This window comes from Perna viridis, chromosome 14 (genome assembly GCF_037379345.1).
Source record: "Perna viridis isolate PV_CMFRI_1.1 ecotype Kerala chromosome 14, ASM3737934v1, whole genome shotgun sequence".
Lineage (NCBI taxonomy): Eukaryota > Metazoa > Mollusca > Bivalvia > Mytilida > Mytilidae > Perna > Perna viridis.
The window spans coordinates 34,461,647-34,468,033 of record NC_142458.1 but is presented as its reverse complement, the minus strand read 5'-3'; the positions used below and the strand labels follow the sequence as shown (position 1 = coordinate 34,468,033).

The window sequence follows — 6,387 nt, the reverse complement described above, 5'->3', positions numbered from 1 at the left end:
TTTTATTAAATGAAACCACATGGTCTGCAAACTTTGAAAACATCAGTCAGAAACTCGAGTCACATATAAAATATTCTAGTGGTATCGTAAAAAAACTTTGGCTTTATACGTTTAAATATGCTTCCGATTAAAAAAACGTGTTTACTTATTGTCCGTAGAGTAAGGTTCCGAAGAAGAATAATTTAAAACCGTTAACTATGTTTTGCGGTTACAATATTAAAACTTAGTCCACAAGTTAAAACATTCTCATCGAATATTTGTTCAAAACTAAAAGTGAGCAAATAAAAGGCAGATTAAAAACGCACTTTGCATAAATATTTCAAATAATCAATCAAAAATTAAAAAAAAATATTCAAAAATGCAAAAGCACGATTAAAAAAATCAAATACACTTTCAGATCTGTATGGATTACTATCCGAAATAATTCATTGTGCAACCGTTTTACTGGGTAAAGGTAGTTTGATACGATTACGTAAAATAAATTTGTTTGGATATTAAACATACACATGGTTTTGAAGATAAAAAAGCACCTCCTCTGAGACAGTTAAAAGGACATGATTATTTATGTAATTAATTCTGAACAATTCAAAACAACTAGATTTAATATAAATATCGTTAAGATAAGGACAGCGAACTAATTCATTCACAAGAAAATTAAAATTACAAAAGAGACAGGGTTAAATAACACTGGTAGTCCCATTTGTTAATGAAAAATTTAAGTAGATCAATGAGTGCCAAGGCTACATCAGTTTTCAAAGACCTCGATGTAACAAAAACATATATATTGTCGTACCAGCAGACAAAGCCCAAAACAACATTGTTTTGTCTGCAAAAGGTTTTATATCCAATGTTTATTATCATAGGTAGACGTAGAAAATAACAGCAGTGATAAGACCTATACTGCTACCACTCTCTCCAAAGAAGAGATTGTGGAAAACCATATATCTGTTCTATCCTCTTTTGGTCTCTCTACCAAGGTCGATGATTGTGGTTTACCGTCTATGTACTGGATTTCTAAACTTCACAAGAATCCATACAAACAACGTTTCATAGCTGGATCTGCAAAATGTACCACCAAACCTCTTTCAAAATTTTTAACTTCTATACTCACAACTGTCAATGAGGGTCTGCAGTCCTACCACAACACTTGTTACTCCCGTAGTGCTATTAATTCAATGTTGATCCTGAAAAATTCGAAAGACCTTTCGAAGACAATCAGTTCAAGACTATTATCTGAATAAAATAGCATTAAAACCTATGATTTTTCAACACTGTATAATTCGATTCCCCATACTTAGTTAAAATCCCGACTTAAAAACATTATACATCGTTGTTTTTCCAAAAAAGCTGGTACACCTAGATACAAAAATATAGTTCTTGGTACAGATTCCTCATACTTTGTACGAAATAATTCCAAATCATCTTCCAAATATACAGAGGAAGATGTTTACAAAATGCTGAAATTTTTAATCGACAACATATTTGTCCAGTGTGGTGGACGTGTTTTTCAACAAACGGTCAGCATTCCAATGGGAACGAATTGTGCTCCTTTATTTGCTGACCTATTCCTTCACTCTTATGAGGCTGAATTTATAGCTGAACTGATCAGACAGAAAGAATATCGTTTGGCTAGATCCTTCAATCTCAGTTTCCACTGTATAGATGACGTATTATCTTTTAACAATCCTAATTTCGGGGATTTGATACATCGCATCTACCCAAAAGAACTTGAGATAAAGGATACTACAGACACTGTGAAGTCAGCCTCGTATCTTGACCTACACTTAGAAATCGATGGTAAAGGAAAACTCTTGACCAAACTTTACGACAAACGTGATGACTTTTCATTCAGAATTGTCAACTTTCCTTTCATCTGTGGCAGCATCCCTTCGGCTCCTGCGTATGGAGTGTCTATATCAAAACTCATACGTTATGCCAGAGCTTGCCAAAACTACGCAGACTTTTTGTATCGCGCTAGAACTCTAACAAATAGGCTTCTGGAACAGGGTTATGTTGCTACAAGATTGAAGTCATCACTACAGAAGTTTTATGGTCGTCATCATGAACTCGTGGATCGTTATGGTGTATTCATCAGCACCATGAAAACTGATTTATTCAACGGGTCATAGTTTTCCTTTCCTCGTTTGTCTACCCCGGACTTGACTTTTATGAGCAACTCGGCGGGTGTTTCTAGAAAAACAGAGGACGCTTACCCTACCGGTGTACCTGGTCCATGCTCCCAGATTTTAGAAAAGCAGAGGACGCTGACCCTACCGGTACACCTGGTTTCTGCTCCAGTTTTTAATGGAGTCCGAGTTGCTCATTTGCTTTTTTTACTTTGTATGTCTGATTTTAGTTACTCTATATTTTTGTGTACACCTGTTTTCCATGCCTGGATTACATTCTTTTAATTACCGCTATAACCTCGGTTCCCTTGATATCTCTATCAAACTCTCAAACATGCACAAGTAATCAACAGTGGTGGTGATATAAAACCCTGGAACATGCAAGGTAAACAATAGTAGTCTTGAAATCAAACCTTTGAACGGTCAACTCTAGTCAATATTAGTCCTGATATGAAACCCCGGAACATGGATTGGTAATCAACAGTAGTCCTCATAGTTATGTAATGTTACTGATTAATTTATTAATTACTTGAAATCATTTGAACATATTCTGCCTCCTTTTTTGTACCAGAATTCTTCGTTCAGAAAATTGGAAATTAATTATTCACAAAATATTTTGATGTGAAATGATTCAGCCAATTCATGCAGACGTTTCAATTAAAAGGTTTTTCGTTTTTCACTAACATAAGAATACAACTTTCAATTTGCATTTTCAAAAAGTCCACATTGTAATAATTACAGCATATGATTAATATTCATTTTGTCTATTTATACACATGAATTATATTTTAATCAACTTTTCATTTAAGTTGTCCTAAAGTGTATTTGAATGGGGTACGGAGCAATTAATTGGAGTAGTTGGGTTAAAAGAGACCGATAAAAATTACTCAGTGTAATTATAATAGCTGGTAATAAAGCAAGTCACAATCCGAAATTAGTAATGGTATTTTTTCGTCTCCCAAGGGTTAACATTATCTGAGCAATTCGGCTGGTGTTTCTTGAGGAACATAGGAATCTTTCTCTACTTGGGAACATGGCTCATTTTTTTCAGTTCTAGTGTAGTCCGGCTTGCTTATTTACATATAATTCTATATGTGTGTTTTATTATGAAATTTCATGTTGTATGTGTCTTTATTCTCTGTCTTGTCACTGGATTGTTTTTCTATTGTTTCACTAATCTTAATTGCCTTGATTTCCCATCAAAGTTGTTATCTCTGAAAAAAAAATTGCGATAAATATTCAAATGTGTCATCCAATAGAAATAATGTGACCTACTTATAGTGTATTTTAAGAATAAAAAGTAAAACAAATCCATGATAACGTGTCAAAATTTGAAAAAAAAAGATAAACTTCTGAATTATGATACCAATTAAATTGATGTTGACAAAATAAATTAAAATTCATTCCATAGTAAACCTCACTGAAAACTGGATTGGGCTAATCCGGCATTTTCGATTGGAAATAAATTTTATTTCGTTCTCATCCAAGGATTTAATCTAATCAATAATAAGAATGACTTGTGATGATGAGATTGGTTTATTCTTGAACCAGGAAGATGACATAATATATTTGTAAACAAACCTTGACCTTGTAATAACCGATAAGGAATTCGGTTAATAAATACAGTATTTATATATACCGCTGATAGGTAAATTAAGATGATTCCAAGAATGTTACAGCAATTGTACGGACATTTATACTTATTCAATTATTCAACGCGGCATGTGATACATTCATTTCATTTTTATAATAGTTATTGCTTAACTTGCGCTTATCAATAAACCAAAGTTTTGGTCATTACCTCCGCGGGACTCGAACTCGTATCGCTGTGACATCTATGGCAACACTGCCTGCACTAAGTCCAGCATCCTAGACCACTCGTCCAGCGAAAGCTATATTTTTATATAGCCTAGCTATTTCTATATATTTACTTGGGTAAAGTGTGTACATGTATGCTCCTTTTTCGGTTTTCTCCTTTTTTATTTGATGTGACAAACCCTTCAAATATCAATACTTCAAATCTTACTTAATTTGCATATACACAAAATCACTCGTTTACGTTCTTAATCCAAGAGACAAATTTGAAAATACATATAACATACATAAATGTGAACTAATCAACAAAAGAAATGATACAAAGTAAAATTTGTCAACATTTATAAATATTTTAATTCACAGTTTCTTTGACAGATTATTTTTTATAAAGCAAGAACCAAAATCGTCTGCTTACTTAAAATACATGTATTCCGAAACGGATATAATGAAAACATGTTACCTCCGTCCGGTCACCGTGTATCAATATATGGATTCAAGTGACTATTGTCAATATTTTGCTACTGCACCTGGTTAGCAATATGCCCTCATAAAGAATGGAAATTAAACTTAGGTTTGAATGCAGGTTACTCCAAATAAGCGTAGAGATACGAAATGGTTTGACGTCGTTTCATCACGACCACCGGTAAAATCTTTATTGCAAAAAATATTTTGGGTCAGCTGCAAATTACATTAATCTCCATGTTGAATTTCACCACCTGAAATTATTAAAAAACGTTATCTGTTTATAAGTCCGTACTTAATCCAAAGCTGTCTGAGACGTTATATTCGCGATTTCACGTAGGACGTTAAAATATTTTAATAATTGGCAGTGTTTTTTTAAGTGGTTTAACATTGTTTTTCTACTTCGTAAAACTGAAGCTTATCTAACTTTTAATCTGACAAATAACGGTGGTATTTTAATAGGTTTAATATATCTTACACAAAATTATATTAAATATCACATTATTTGCTCGCGCAAGTGCATACCGAAACATTATCATGTTATTTAATCGCGTGGTACAGAGGTATACCAAGGTATGTATCGGATATCTTCACTTCTCATAATTCACACCTATAGTGTAATAAATCCAACTTCAGGAACTTACGATTAAATTTCAATGATACTTATTATTCCTGTTAGTAAACTTATCTTATAGAATGACAAGTACTTACATCAAAAGTCAACTTGTTATGACGTCACGGAGATATATTTTATGTTATCGTAAAGAATATTGTACACAATTCAAAGCTGTATTAAATTAACTACAGTACAAATAGTAACGTTTGATATATTGTATGATATATTATCAACATAAATCCCTTTTTGGGGGGAGTCCGTGTTTCTCATTTCCTTTTTGTTTCTTTGCTTGTGTGGTTTTGGTAATTTCATTTTAATCGTTGTGCGTGTCTATTTTCCCTCTCTAAGGCACACTTGGAATATATTCATTTATTTTCGATCGATTATTGAATTTCTTGATTATCCTTTAACTTTTAAATCTTCCTTTTAATCACTGATATAACATACATTCATACATTAGTTTGGCGTTATATACCTTGTTCTATTCCAATTATTTATGTATAATGGTATGTACGTTATTAAGGAACAAGTAGACTTAAAACTACTATCAAATACATTGATCAACCTACAGCATACTATCGTGTAAATAAATGATGTGTTTTCCTGTACATAACACATAACGTTGTCTTGTTATAATCTTGACAGAAATGTTACCATAACACGACTATTTGTAAGCACGGGTTTGTCGGTATGCTTGCGGGTCATTCAATTTGAATTTCGGAAATTGGAAGTATTTCAATACAGCTGCATATGCAAAATCCAAGGAATATTTTGATTAAGAAGATCAATACTGAAAAAAAGCAAACATATATGCAACGTTGTTTCAAACCTCTATGTTGATCTATATATATATATATATATATATATATATATATATATATATATATAGATATAGAGAGAGAGAGAGAGAGAGAGAGATGAAATAGCAAGGAAGATGATAGAGTTCCCACATTCCATTAGACTTTTTATTTATACCTTTTATTTTCTTTACTTAAACTTAAAGGGTTTCATCCACTGACGAAGGCATTAAGACCCCAACATATGAACCCCTTTTCTGTTTTTTCTTATCGTTTTTATATTATATATCTATTTAGCTCCATTTTACCTTGTAAATTATTAAAATGTAATGTCGTTACTCGTTAAACAAAAACAAATAAAAACTAAGATGCTAAAAATGAATGAATACGACCTTAATACTTTATAGAATCTGTTCAAGGTTATCAGGTAGCGGTCATTTGAATAAAAGAAAGAAATACGTACTGTTGTATTTTCTAATGTGTTTACATCTGGGTAACCAACAACAAAATATCGTTATACCATGAGGCTTCAGCGTTATATACACGCATATTTTGATTGAAGGGTAAATGT

At 32.4% G+C, this 6,387-nt stretch overlaps 1 long non-coding RNA gene across 1 annotated transcript; it reads right to left on the bottom strand.

Annotated features, from left to right (window-relative positions):
* Positions 1 to 2,080: 2,080 nt before the first annotated feature.
* On the bottom strand, positions 2,081 to 5,837 carry LOC148599099 (uncharacterized). Its single transcript, XR_015918502.1, has 4 exons — positions 5,115 to 5,837; positions 4,402 to 4,657; positions 3,928 to 4,124; positions 2,081 to 3,340 (listed from the first exon to the last, which is right to left on the bottom strand). It is a non-coding gene; the product is annotated as an uncharacterized LOC148599099 (long non-coding RNA).
* Positions 5,838 to 6,387: the final 550 nt, after the last annotated feature.